Raw genomic sequence first — 15,601 nt, forward strand, 5'->3', positions numbered from 1 at the left:
GATTAGGTAACTAAAATTTGATATTTGTTTGAGACAGGTGCTATTTCTGATCTTTTAATTTCTTGTTTCTTAAACCTCATAACTTTTGTTTTAGTTTTTAAGATTTCCTACTTGAATGTTTTTACTACGTTATTCTGTAGAGGAGCTGCCTTCCGCAAATTACCTTCAGAGGAAGTGATAACAGTCTAGTCATCGACAAGGAATGAGATATTAATAGCTTCGTTATTGGATTGAAAAATCTGCTGAAGATACTGATTTGCATTGCTTCACCGTGTCGCCTATCAAAGTACAGGTTAATTAAGGCTGCGGATAGGCAGAAACTTATTTTACGCTTAAATAATTATATGCCTCACGCTCTTATTGTAGGAATTTTATAAGAGAATAGAGGTTTAGTTGTATAGGCTTTTAACAAATTGCACAAGGTGTTCTGCAAAGTCTTAATTTTCAAGTATTTCCTACAGCTTACCGGAACCCGCGAGGTTTATGATGATGATATGATGACTATCTTCCTCATATAACTAAAGTATTGTTACAAAACCTTTATCTTAATTTGTGAGATCAAGTATTAAACACGCAAGAGTAGCAATCCTTTCACATTCTTTATGAAGGTACTAATAATTTTGAACACGGAATGTTGAGCCTCCAAGAAATGTTTCAGGAATTTAACGGATAAATTACCTCTGCAGTAGCCTTTGCTTAAGGGTATTTGCTGCTGGGTAGTATTTAGACTGCCTGACAAATAAAGTCAGCCACTCAGGAAACGTGGGCGGAAGCCAAGGTAACTTCGTACATTTACAAACCATCGGCGGAACTGTAGATGGTTGGAACGGCAATTCTCTGTGACAATAGATTGCATTAGTGTTCGTGTTTCGCCTATTACCCTGTCTGGTAGGAAATATAAGCGTGAACAGCGTCATATGCTGAGTGATCACTACGAACGGCATGGAGATGCCGCGTACTTTTGTCAGAAAGTGTTGTCAGCTTCTGGCAGGGTTTGGAAGGGCCCTCATTGAGGGTCTCCACTTCGCCGGCTGTTCGAAAGGTTCAATATCTAGATTTGTGAGGCATTCGTATTGGACAGTGGCCCGATGTTACTACGCAAGGGCATGCTCTTCGTCAAGGTATAGATCGCCAATGTCTGATCGCCACAAGAGAGGTTCGCCGTATTGTCCACCAAGCACATCGTAACCCCATCTCATGTGCGCCTGCTAGCTGAGAACAAGTAGTGCACTTCTTGCAACATTCTGTGTTGCCCCACATCACTGGTCAGAGACAAACCAGGGAATTACGAGCACATGCGTAGGCTGCCGTTAACACCATAATACAGACGACTGCATTTGACCGGAAAGCATGATGAATGGCGTCGTGTTATGTCCGGCGATGAATCGAGGTTTTGTGAGTATCCCGGACGACAATTCACGGCGAGTGTGGCGGTGAGCTGGAGAGAGGTCCCGTTCTGTCAGTGTTTTGGAAAGGCACTGCGGTGTTACTCCTAGCGTAATGGTGAGTAGACCAATCGGGTATGATTTCGGGTCTAGGCTGGTAGTGATTGAGGGATCTCTGATACCACAATAACAAGTCACGAATATCCTGCATACTCACGTGTTACCTCTCATGCAACTACAATGTGATGCAATTTTTCAACAGGACAATGCTTGTCCACACACGATACGTGTTTCTGTCGACAGTGTGAGATCGAGGTGGACGTCTTAGTGGCATTATCCACGATATCAAGGACCAGTTACAGGTGCTGTGGGCCAGGTTGCCTCGGGAAAGAATTCAACCTTTTTATGCCACCCTTCGCAACTGAATCAATGCATGTGTCGGGGTCGGAGGGAGTGCAACGTCATACTGATAAGTGATATCATACTGACAGTTTCTTTGTAAATTTGCCTCGATTTTGTAATCACTGGAATAACATCACCTACAATCTCAACCTGTGAAGTTTCATTATTTTCCTCTTCTCTTTTGCAGTGCTCACCTTTTTTTGTCGGGCAGTATATATGCGATACCCGACACAAGCGCCATAGTGCAAGATAATAGCACAATAGAATTAATTAGGCTACAGACTCCTAAGGGTAAGACAGAGTTTGACACACAGCGGCATGTCATTCTGGGATCACAGTAACAGTATTATCCAAGACCAGAAAATTCAGTTTATTTATACTAACCTAGATAGGTTTGATGATTAATTATGACACAATTAAATGTGCTAATTAGAAGAAAATAATGAAAAATAACATAAATCTGTATACTTCCTAGGGATGAGAAAATCTGAATACTTCCTGTGGATGAGCAAATCTGAATGCATCCTACGGATGAGCATCTGATCTGGACAGAAAATACTGTCGCCATGTACAGAAAGCGTTCTGCTTGCCTCTATTCTCTCCTGAGATTAGCGAACATATTTCCTCACGATGTGAAATTTAAACTTGTGAAGTCGTTCGTTGTTCCGAATCACCAATTTTGCCACGTAAAGAAAACTCTAGACAGAAACATGAATATTTATTTACTTTACTACAGCAACATCGGCCTCTTTTGACTCCGTCAGTTATATAACAACCACTAGCTATATTCACTTCATCGGCTCCTCAGTGTGCAAGTACACCAGTACTTTTAACGTCAGATCACTGCTAGTTATCGTAGCTGGCCCACCCATAAAACATCCTTCATTGTTGCTGTCCGCCTCTGGAACAAGCTACCTCGCTCTCTAAGTGCAATATCCTCTTTCATTTAAGACGAAAAGTGAAGCGCTTTGTTCCGTCAAATCCATATCTTTATTCTAAAAAATTGTCTCAGAGTAGACAATGCTCATTTCTTTTCCTTCTTATATTTCTTCTCCTTTGCTGTTCTTAGTCAGTCACGATGTATATTTTTCGTCTCTGCACTTTTGCGTTCTTCCACGTTACTCCTTTCTCCTCCTCACACGTCTTTCCTCAGATGTATTATCGTCCACAGCCAGTGTAAATCTATCTGCACAGACATTAGCTTTATTTTTTCCTTCTCATAAACAGATATAAATTTCGTATTTTTTCTGTTGGCTATTACTGTTTGCGCGACGTTATCACATTTCAAACTAGATTTAAGATCTATTATAAAATGTGTCTTAATGAAAACAGTGTAAAATATGAAGAACGCTTGGCCTAAGGTCGTAGAGACCCCTGTGGCCCTAAAGTTGCCACACCAAAAATGGGCGCGCTGCAGTAAGCCACTGGAATTGCATTCGATAGGTTTAATGCCCGTCCTACTATTCCAATTTGGGTTTGCCACTGTTTCCCTAAAACCGCGTAAGGATGGTACCTTTAAAAAAATCACGGAGCCAATCCGAGCTTGTCAACCGCCTCTAACGACGTCATTGTAGATAAATCATCTCAAATATATGAAAAATAACGGCCCAACCCACTCCATAGCCGGTAGTGCGTGGACGAGCCATTCGAAACTGGCCCCACATATGGTCGAATGTCCATAAATTATTGCCCACAGCTGACCGCTCCAGTTGGTGACATATCCTTTTCCTACTAAGGAGAAAAGTTTTGGAGTCCGCTTAGCCACATATCCATACACTGAGAAGGAAAAATTCATGGGGTAGCGATATTCACATATACAGATGGCGGTAGTATCGCGCACACAAGGTATGAAAGGGTAGTGTATTGGAGAATCTGTCATTTGTACTCAGGTGATTCATCTGAAATGGTTTCCGACCTGATTATGGCCGCACAGTGTGAACCGGGAATGGTAATTGGAGCTTGACGCATGGGACATTCCATTTCGGAAATCGTTAGGGAACTCAATACTCTAAGATCCACAGTGTCACAGTGTGCAGAAAAGATCAAATTTCACCCATTATCTCTGACAACTAAGAATACGGTGGCCGACAGCCTTCATTTATAGACCGAAAGCAGCGCGGTTTCCATAGGGTTCTCAGTGTTAACAGAAAAGCAACACTGCGTGAAATAAGCGCAGAAATCAATGTGGGACGATGAACTTATCCGCTAGGTTAATGCAACGCAATTTGCTGATACTGGGCTATAGCAGCAGAATACCGAAGCGTATACCTTTACTAAAAGCACCACATCGCCCGCGGGGTCGCTCCTGGGCACGTGACCATGTCGGTTGGACCGTTTTTTTATTTTCTTTTTTATTTTGAGCTATCAGTTTCCTGTCTGTTTTGATGCGGCCCACCACGAATTCCTCTACTGTGTCAACCTCTTCATCTCAGAGTAGCACTTGCAACCTACTCCTCAGTTGTTTGCTGGACGTATTCCAATCTGTGTCTTCCTCTACACATTCTGCTCTCTACAGCTCTCTCTAGTAACTTGGAAGTCATTCTCTGATGTCTTAACACATGTCCAGTCATCCTGACCCTTCTCCTTGCCATTGTTTTCCACAAATTCCATTCCTCTCCGACTGTGCGCAGAACCTCCTCATTCGTTACCTTATCAGACCACCTAATTTTCAACAGTAGTCTGTAAATTCACATCTCAAATGCTTCGATTCTCTTCTGTTCCGGCTTTCTCACAGTCCATGTTTCACTACTACGGAGTGCTGTGCTCCAAGAGTACATTCTCAGAAATTTTTTCATCAAATTAAGGCCTATGTTTGATGTTAGTAGACTTCTCTTGGCCAGGAATGCCCTGTTTGCCTATGCTAGTCTGCTTTTGATATCCTTCTTGCTGTCCGTCATTGGTTATTTTGCTGCCTAGGTAGCAAATGCCTTAAATTCATCTACTTCGTGACCATCAATCTTGATGTTAAGTTTCTCTGTTCTCATTTCTGCTACTTCTCATTACCTTTGTCTTTCTTCGATTTATTCTCAATCCACAGTCTGTACTCATTAGACTGTTCATTCTGTTCAGCACATCACGTAACTCTTCTTTGCTTTCACTCAGGATAGCGATGTCATCAGCGAATTCTATCACCTCCACTCCTGAACCTTCCTTTTATTTCCATCATTCCTCCCTCGATGTACAGATTGAACAGTAGGGGCGAAAATCTACATCCTTGTCTTACACCCTTTTTAATACGAGCACTTCGTTCTTCATCGTCCACTCTTATTATTCCCTCTTGGCTCTTGTAAATATTGTATATTACACGTCTCTCTCTATACCTTACCCCTATTTTTCTCAGAATTTCGAACATCTTGCACCATTTTATATTGTCGAATGCTTTTTGCAGATCAACAAATCCTATGAACGGGTCTTGATTTTTCTTTAGTCTTGCCTCTATTATCAACCGCAATGTCAGAATTGCGTTTCTGGTTCCTTTACATTTCCTACAGCCAAACTGATCTTCATGCAACAATTTTCTTTTCCATTTTTCTGTATATTACTCTCGTCGGCAACTTGAATGCTTGAGCTGTTAAGCTTATTGTGCGATAATTCTGTCACTTGTCAGCTCTCGCTGTCTTCGGGATAATGTGGATATTTTCCCGAAAGGGATGATACGTCACCAGACTGATACATTCTACAGACAATTGTGAATAGTCGCTTTGTTGCCACTTCCACCAATGATTACAAAAATTCTGATGGAGTGTTATCTACCCCATCTGCCTTATTTGATCTTAAGTCCTCCAAAGCTCTTTTAAATTATTATTCTAATAGTGGATTCCGTAGCTATTCTAAATCGACTACTGTTTCTTCTTCTATCACATCAGACAAATATTTCCACTCATAAACCTTCAATGTACTCTTTCCAACTATCCACTCTCTCCTCTGCATTTCAGAGTGGAATTTACGTTACTACTCTCGCTTTTAATTTCACCGAAGGTTGTATTGACTTTCCGATATGCTGAGTCAGGGGAGGCTACACCGCGTATCAGTATGGATGTTTCAGCATGTGTCCGTACCTGATACCTCAGAACCGCTTGCGCTATTCATATGTAAATCTAATCATGCCATGTACGCCATGTACACTGCTGCAACGGTAAATCTTGAGTGAATTGGAAACCTCTAAAAGAATGTACCAATTTTCATCACGGGAGTGTATATTGAACCGACAGTATATGAGAACTTCTTCGATGAGAAACAATTATATAAAATTCGAAACGAGTATAAACACAATTTCTCGTCGTCTCAGCGACGAAGAAGATGAAAACTTTAGTTAATGACGTTACCGATAGCGGGCTAATCCGTTCTGTAACTACTTGCATGTCCGTTAAGACGTGTAGGAAGTGCAGTGCCCTGAAAGCAGACTGGCTGGCCTGCATGCCGATGAGGCGACCCCACACGGGCAGCCGCAGACACAGCCAGGACAATGGCGCAGCCTCTCAGCTCTCAGCCAGTGTGGAGGCAGCCCAGCCCAGCCCAGCCCACGACTGCATTACGTTAATCACCTCGACGGCGCGTGTCGTATGTTGTTACGAATCTGCACAAATTGCTACACCCCTTATTGGAAATATGCGTTTAAAAATGAAATTCTGCCCACTGTTTAAAGATATCTGAAAGAAAAATAAATGTAATACAGAACACCAAACTATAAGCTTATTGCTAAGAGCTATAACACCACAACTCACAGCGTTTTAGACTTTCCGTTCGTAATTACTGATCATTTATGTTTGAATGTTCGAAAACTGTCGTACCTCATTGAGCGTTTGTGTTCATCCAACGTTACACCGCTCTCAGCAAAAGAACGTCAGGTTATTATTGTTATCGCTCAGGCAGGCTCAGTCGCTGCCAAGGGAACGAAATGTAGGAGCATGAAAACATGACGAGAATTCGGAATGAGTACGTTGCCGGTCGAACTTCTGCTTCAATCAAAGAGGACGGCCTCTGCCGTTCTGCGCCGCTTCGTTAATCCTTATGATGAGGCACAGAACTCGCCTGACTGAGCTATCTCTCTTTTACCGTAGTTGTGTCCTCCGAAGACATGTATTATCTAAAAGACGGCAGCAAATTATAGTATCCTAATTCGTTGATGTTTACAGGATATGATACAATTACAGTAATGATATATAAGAAGAAGCTGCCACCTTATTAGTGACGAATATTATTCAAAATAATTTTTTTTTGTCAAGGCAAAGAAAAAACCCGAATGTGTTGGCATTCCTTTACTCGCGTGTATAACCGACACCTGCAAAAGCAATGTATGTCTATTTAACCTGTTACAATTCTCTCACTGCACGACTACTGTGCGAGGCCGGCGGCTGCTGAGAACAGACTCGACAGCTAAACTCTTTAACAACTGCGTTAATAATGACTGTTATGTGTGAAACTTTTACTTGGAATTGAATCCTGATCAATGCGAGCCAATGAACAACTAACTTTTCGTTAAAGTCTTTGCTCATGAATGTTGGTCGCATCTAATTCAGATTCAGTTTTGCTCCTGCTGGGTCTGTTTTTCTCTGATTGGTTGTGGTCTACATTTTAGGATGTTTTCACCTCTAGGCCCCTGAGCTCCGAACATTATCAGGGCAAACTTTTTGATGAGTAACACATAAAACTATAATTTTAGAGAAATCTTCTAATAAGAAACCCTTAATGATTATTATATAATTGAATAAGATTGGGCAGTGAGGCCACACGATTTATTAAAAACACTGTGAACAAACATTTTTTTAAAAAAAGTTGCGATTTATATCCATACAAAAATTACTATTTCAATTTCAAAAATAACATGTTGAAGTTGCAAGAAAACATGTTTGTTAGGCAAATGCAATGTATCAGCTAAGCAAAGTTTCCTTGTACTGAATAAAAATACCGTCCTATAGTAACACAGCCAGTTTTACTTAATCATATTGGCTGACTGGTTTCCGCCTACCCTTCGCAGCTATTTACGTATATATCTTCATAACTTGGTTGTTATAAAGTGCCACTTTCGATACTGAGCGACACCAAAATATTAAACCTGTCTTCAAACATGGACCCTCAAATGCTGTTTTTGATCAAATGGATCTTTGAGAATAACTTTTCCCCCCTGCTGTTTTTGTTCGTAAGTGACAAGTGTACTCTTAGATCGACCTTGATTTTAAGGTAAATATCTCAGACGTTTCATGGGTTTTGCTTTGGATGAAATAGACCACGGAAGAAATCTGATTTTCGTGATGTCTAACTGATCTCAAAATACCATAATTCCGTTAACCATCCCATTAAAATTCTAAAACATTCATTCGTTATGGATATGGAACACATCGACTGTGATGAACAAAGGTTTTCAAAAATTGCTGCAACCAGTCGTCTTGGTTAAAAACCTTACCAGTTTTGCTAAATCAAGTACCGTGCATTTGACTGAACACCTCTGGGAATTTGAAGGGAGTGGCAACTGAGTTGGAGAAGTGAACGCTGATGAATGTTGATTCAATTCACGTCAGCTGCCCACAGAAAAGTGATTGATATTGCAAGACCACAGGTTAATGTAAGCGCGAGATAAGCCTTTGAAAATATGAAATTCTGGTACATTAATAACCGCTGTAAATGCCACACATGCTTGCATGGCGTTGTACAGATGTCGGATGTCGTTTGTGGGATGGAGATCCAAGCCTGTTTCACTTGTTGGGTCTGCACAGGCACGGTTAATGCTGGTTGTGAATGACACTGCAGTTGTCATCCGATGATGTCTCATGTGTGATAGATTTGAGGCCTGTCTGGTGATCAAATAGAAGACGGCTATATGTCGGCACTCTGTAGAGCATGTTGGGTTACAACAGTGGTACGTGCGCGAGCGTTATCCTGTTGGAAAACACCCCCTGGGATGCTGGCCATGAATGGCAGCACAATAGGTCGAATCACCAGACTGACATACAAATTTTCAGTCAGGATATGTGGGATTATCGCGAGGGTACTCCTGCTGCCACACGGAATCGCACCGGAGACCAAGTCCAGTGTGTCTAATACGCAGACAGGTAGGTTCGAGGCCCTCCTAAACAACATACGGCCGTCACTGACACGAAGCAGATCCAGTTTTCATCAGTAAAGACAGCAGACCTCCATCCTGCCCTCCAATGAGCTCTCGATTGGCAGCACCAAAGTCGCAAATGACGGTGGTTCGGGGTCAGTGGAATGCACGCTAGAAGGCGTCTGGTTCGGACCTGTCCTTGAATTAATCGATTTGTAACAGTTCATTTTGTCACTGTGGTGCCAGCTGCTGCTCAAATGGCTGCTGCAGATGTAGTACTATGCGCCAGAGCCCTACACCGAACACGATGGTCTTCCCTCCTTGTGGTGCCTCTTGTCCGTCCAGAGCCCGGTCTTCTTGCGACCGTACATTCCCGCGACGACCGCTATCAGCAATATGTACAGTGTCTACATTCCTACCAAGACTTTTTGCAGTATCACAGAAGGAACACCCAGCTTCTCGTAGCCTATTACTAGACCTTCGTCAAAGTCAGTGAGGTGTTGACAATGGCTTCTTTGTCGCCTTTAAAGGCAATCTTGACTAACATCAACTCACCACGTCCAGTCTCAAAGGTAACTAATGTTCACGACATTTACAGCTTGAATTGAAGGCAAACCTGATTTGCATCCTCATTGTGGCGCTACTAGGGCTACTCTTATGCGACTATTGCGGAAGTTGGATAGACATCATCTTTCAGAGTAGAAACACGCCTACCATCTTTCTTTTATGTCACACAACTCCTTCCCCGTGTTGCGATTTTTTTCCGTCAGTGTATGTTAAATTTTTGCGGTGAGGGCCACTTTGTGGTGTGGTCCCCTAAGCTGCTACTGAGATACCTGTCCTTAAATGTAGCTCTTGTTCTAATACACATCACAGTCACTTTAATTCATGTACGTGATTTCCACTATTTACGCAACATTACGTTGGGCAATATTATATTTTCTTAAGTTTCTGTTATCATAATATCTTTCTTGTTTACTTGTTCATAATTTGGGATGATACCTACCTAAATGTAATATTTATGGAATGGTTGGTTCAGGCCAGCAAGCAACAGCACCTGTGAAGAAAGGGTTAGTTGGCTGCTGTCGACCCTGTATGTATAGAGGACAGGGGAGCCACTGTCGTCTTGGGGACTGAAAGCTAAAGGAGACATGGTCAAGTCTTAGACAGACCTTCCGGTGACGGCAAGGGATGTACACCCTGAGTGGTCTTGCAAACAGCGTAGGCTGTTTTTGATGCCTGGCGCTGCTTCCAAGAGAAACCAAGCTCTCTGGTGTTTGCCTGTGAAACAACTGGAGTGCTAGCAAGGAAGCAGAAAAAGGAGGCAACTCCAGACGAGTGTCTGCAAGAAAATGGAGCTGCGAAGTCGCGTGGCCAGCAACTGAGGCAGCCCATTGGAGTTTGGGCCTGAGTTGAAGCGACCTGATATCGAGGCATCGGTTGCTGTGCTGGGCGAGCGGTAGGTGCCTGGCTCTTGGCTCTAGGGAAAGTGGTGCTGATGAGACACAAGTAGAGGTTAATTGTGGTGTGTGTTCTTGGACGGTGGCGCATGGGAAGAGTGTCGTATCAGAGATGCTCGGCTGAAACTAGGATGTGCAGACGCCTGGTCTGGTTGTTTTAGCTTAAGCTGCGCTAGTTTTACTGCCGTAACTACGGGACAGGTGCAGGGCCTGGTTCTGTTATCTAAAATAAGTTCAGTAGGAGAAGATTCTGTGTGAAGTAAACCCTTAGGATACACCCTACATTATTCTCAACTGTTTTACGTTCCTGACTCAAGATTGCTGCCCTTTGTTGAATTACTGGTCTGATTTATTTTGTCCTTTGGCCAGTGTTGTGGCGTATGGGTCACTGTGTCTTAATTAACTGTTTACTCTTTCGCTTGTTTATTAGCTGCATTAGTATAAGCTTTGGGGCACGGTGTGTCGGCTCCAGCTGGTTTAAGTTTGGATATTGTATCCTCGAATAGGACCTTGCTGTTTTACTTATCTTGTCATTCCTTCTAGCTTGTACGTGTACAGTTATTAGTGGTACGATTGACTTTTATTTTGTATCCTCCTTGTTATTGTAAAGCTAAGGTAATTTTGAAGGGCAGGAATTTTACTGTTTAGCGTATTATGCTCGATATTACGTTAAAGCGCATTTGTGGACTGAGAACTGGTCACTTTCCTTGTGTTTCACTTTTATATATGCACCACGATTTATTGAATTTAGTTGTAAATAAATGTGGTTAAAACTTGTTTAGTATTCGCGTCCACTGAACCCCGAGCCACTCTCCCCTCCCAACGTTTCTTCCGACACACTGTTTATATTCTCTCTAACCAACGTGTTACAGTGTTAAATCTTGAGACATTCTGTTCGGATAGATGATTTTGTTTCCTTGTGTAATTTCAGTTCATTTGTTATGTTGTTTTTCTACAGTGATACTCCAGAGAATCATTACAGAGACAAGTTATAAAGAGAACCTGGAAAGGAGAAACAGATCCGCTAATTGAATATTACACTAAAATATTTAATTGCACCGGTGACTACATTAGGAAGGATAACAAACTACGAGAGTTTACATTAGGTTGCTGCATAATCTACATCTACATCTACATGGTTACTCTGCAATTCACACTTAAGTGCCTGGCAGAGGTTTCATTGAGACATTTTCATACTTCTTCTCTACCATTCCACTCCCGAATGGCGCGTGGGAAGAAGGAACACCTAAATCTTTCGGTTAGAGCTCTGATTTCTCTTATTTTATTATGATGATCATTTCTCACTACGTAGGGGGTGTCAACAAAATATTTTCGCATTCGGAAAAGAAAGTTGGTAATTGAAATTTAGTAAATAGATCTCGCGGCAAAGAAAACCGCCTTTGTTTCAGTGACTGCTACCTCAACTCGCGTATCATATTAGTGACACTCTCACCCCAGTAGTGCGATAATATGAAACGGGCTGCCCTTCTTTGCACTTTTCGATGTCCTCCGTCAATCCTACCTGGTAAGGAACTCAAACCGCGCAGCAATATTCCAGCAGGGGACGGACAAGTGTAGTGTAGGCTGTCCCTTTAGTGGGTTTGTCACATCTTCTAAGTGTTCTGGCGCGGTCTTTGTTTCGTCTTCCCCACAATATTTTCTATATGGTCTTTCCAATTTAAGTTGCTCGTAATTGTAATTCCTAGGTACTTAGTCGAATTAACAGCCTTTAGATTTGTGCGATTGGTCGTATACCCAAAATTTATCGGATTTCTTTTAGTACCCATGTGGATGACCTCGCACTTTTCTTTGTTTAGTGCCAATCGCCACTTTTCGCACCATACAGAAATTCTCTCTAGATCATTTTGTAATTGGAATTGATCGTCTGATGATTTTACTAGACGGTAAATCAGAGCATCATCCGCAAACAATGTAAGGGGCCTGCTCAGATTATCACCTAGATCATTTATGTAAATCAGGAACAGCAGATGGCCTATGACGCTACCTCGCAGAACTCCAGATATCACTTCTGTTCTACTCGATGATTTTATCACTACGGACTGTGACCTTTCTGAGTCACACAACTGAGACGATACTTCATAAGCACGCAATTTGATTAATAGTCGCTTGTGAGGAACGGTATCGCAGCGCTTTTGTTTTGCATGTTGATATTCCGGTTGCTATGGGTTTATTTATCAGTATTCATTTTTTATTTGCAGTTTAATGTAGCTATTTGAGAATACATCTTGACATTTTCGTCATTTGGAGATGATGAGTTGAGTTGTGGACGCTAGAAAATGGAATGACATGCGGAGAAATCAGAACTCTGCTTGCTAGTCATGAACTGGCTTGTGAACAGCAGCGACGATTCCTATCCTACATCACTACTGGTGACGAGGAGTGGTGTCTTTATTCTAACATGAAGAAAAGAATATTTGAGCCCAAATAAAGCAGCAACTCATCGCACAATGACCTGCGTGCATGCACAAAAGACAATGTTTTGCATCTGATGGAATGGCGGCAGTGTGGTGTACTACGAATTGATTCTCTGAGAAGAATATATTACTCATGACTAAAGTCTCTGTAATGTTCCTCCGTTGTGTTTATTAAACTCATGGAAAAACGCTACATAATTATGAACCAGCCCAATAGTATAGTATGTACACAGAGCTGCCACCTCTGTCTGCTACAATGTCTGTAACTCAGCTTCACATCAAGTTGATCGACCTTGAACGACAGAGACAGGCACCTCATCCCATGCTGCTTCAGCCGTGTGCCGATGCTCATGAATCGTAGTGTATAAACAGTGGTGGGATTCCATCCTCTCGACAACGTATGACGAGATGTTTCCAGTGGGTAAGAGATCGAAATATGATGGCCAGGACAACAGTCGAACAGCCTCTGAATCGAGGTACCTCAGGGCAGCACGGCCTACATTCATTCTTGCGTTTTCTGGTTCATAGTTAACGTAAAGGAGACTTCGAACATAGAGCACTGATATCGGCCTTAACTTGTCAGAAATGTAAATTTTCCTGTCCAACTAGCCTTTTATGCGAACCATAGGAACCAGAGGTTACTGTGTTATGTAGTCAAATACTTGTCTAAATTGTCCAATGTTCTCGTTGGGCGCAACACTGTCGGCGCGCCTCTCTGTCGCATCATCAGGGGAAGACAATAAATTAATCGCCACGTTGACAGTCCGTGGTCCTCCAGAAGTCGTGGTTAGTGTGGATTCTTACCTTAGATTCCACGTTCACTTTACAGTTGTGGGATCCTAAACAATGCGGACAGCGATATCACGACACAACAAACACTGATAGACCACAATTTTGAGCTGTCAGATTCTGACACGCGCTAGTAGACGTTGCTCTTTCTTACACGACGCAGAACACAACCTTTTCACAACAAACAAACATTTTACGTAACCTTTTCTTGTATACAGAATGCATGTGACGTTACACCTTTATAGTTGACGCATTTGCGCTGCGTGTTCAACATGTAGTGCACTTCATGCCAATTGGCCATTTGTTTGATACTGTTTCCATTGTGTTCCAATTTGAACGACCAACTATGTATGTTTCTTTCTATTATCTTGTAGAATGGGCGAGATAATGAGGGGCTGTACAAGGTGACCAGAAATAGTCTGAAAATATTATAAGAGTGTTGCGGTGTAGACTGTACTGAGAAATAACTGCTAAGAAACAAATTCCATGCGTTGCGCCGTTTCCATTTAATTAGCATTGAAGTTGGCCAATCAGGCCGCTGCGCGCGAAGATTCAAGCGTCCCTCCAAAGTCGGCGTTTCCAAACGTGTTTTTCGTTTGGTTTCCTAAAACCAAACAAGAGGGCGTTACAAATATTGCACATGGGACGGTGGTAAGGATCGAATACTACGCAGAGGCTGAGCAATACCGTGCGCTGTGAGAACAACTGACAGTAATTGTATCCGGCGGGAGCTTGAATTTGCGCGCACGACGGTCTTATTCGCCAAATTCAATGCTAAATAAGCCGGAAACGGCACAACGTATCGATTTTTTTTCTTAACAGTTATTTCTCAGCACATCCCACCCTTCCAAAATCCTTACAAGCTTTCCAGGCTGTTTCTGACCACCCTGTATATTGAATAGCCAAACCACTGTCTCACTTGGCATATCGTGATAGTATTCTGATCTGTATGTAGTTAATTTGACCTGGCAGTCATCGAAATCAAAATGTATAAAGTTCCAACCGAATCAGGATGCCTGTACTGTCGTCTACGTTGCCAGTAAATTGCACTACCTCATGAAGTATTCAACTGCCATGCAAAAGATGTATTTAACTGGATAAGATACCTCATTTACGTGACCAAGCTTCAGATACATTAATTCCAAGAGGAGAATAAAGCTGTCAGTAGCTCTAGGGAATCACCAGTTGATAAATACTGGTATAGAAAGAATCTGACATACACTGTCCAGTCACGTTTGAGTGACCGCCTGACAAAAGTCTGAATAACCACTTTCTGCAGCGCCGAACCCTGCGACACGTGCAGGAAGAGAGTCATCGAAGTTATGGAAGGTAGCTGCAGGGGTGTCGAGTCGTGCTGACTCCACTGTCGTGGCCAGCTGTGTTAGGTTTCTCGGATGAGGATCCATAACGCGAACAGCCCGATCGAGGCTGTCTCGGTTGGGCTTAAATCTGAGGAGAAGGGTAAACTCATACTGCACTTTTCGAGTCACGCACGAGCACTGCGAGTAGTGTGATGCATTGCATTGTCCTGCTGATAGACGCCATCGTGCCGAGGAAAAGCAAACTGCAAATAGGGAGTGAATTATGAAATAATCCAGGAAATGCCACGAAAACATTCCCCAGAACATAGCTACTACTCTTTCAGAGTGATTGCTTTCAGTCCGATCGAGAGTAAAACGTGATCCATCTGAAGATCCCACCTGGCGCTACTCAGTGGACGTCCAGTTGTGGTATTGGAGTGAAAATTCCAGCCTTCGTCTTAGTACGAAAGCCATTGATTATGTCCTTTTTGACGTCGGATGAATCGCTTCGTTTCCGTAATACAACAACGACTAGACTGTTTCTCGCGTGCACCCCTCCCCCCCCTTCCATGACACGGTTTATATAAAATGACAATTAAATGGACACCCTAGCTGCAAATAGGCGTTGATGTACTTCATTGGGGACATGTTGAAAATGTGTGCCCCGACCGGGACTCGAACCCGGGATCTCTTGCCTACATGGTAGACGCTCTATCCATCTGAGCCACCGCGGGCACAGAGGATAGTGCGTCTGCAGGGACTTATCCCTTGCACACTCTCCGTGAGA

General features: G+C 42.6%; 1 protein-coding gene across 1 annotated transcript in view; it reads right to left on the bottom strand.

Annotated features, from left to right (window-relative positions):
* The window catches only part of LOC124790027, a 325,305-nt gene that overhangs the window by 189,031 nt on the left and 120,673 nt on the right, over window positions 1–15,601 (bottom strand). The gene's annotated exons all lie outside the window — the stretch shown is intronic.

This window comes from Schistocerca piceifrons, chromosome 3, assembly GCF_021461385.2.
Source record: "Schistocerca piceifrons isolate TAMUIC-IGC-003096 chromosome 3, iqSchPice1.1, whole genome shotgun sequence".
Lineage (NCBI taxonomy): Eukaryota > Metazoa > Arthropoda > Insecta > Orthoptera > Acrididae > Schistocerca > Schistocerca piceifrons.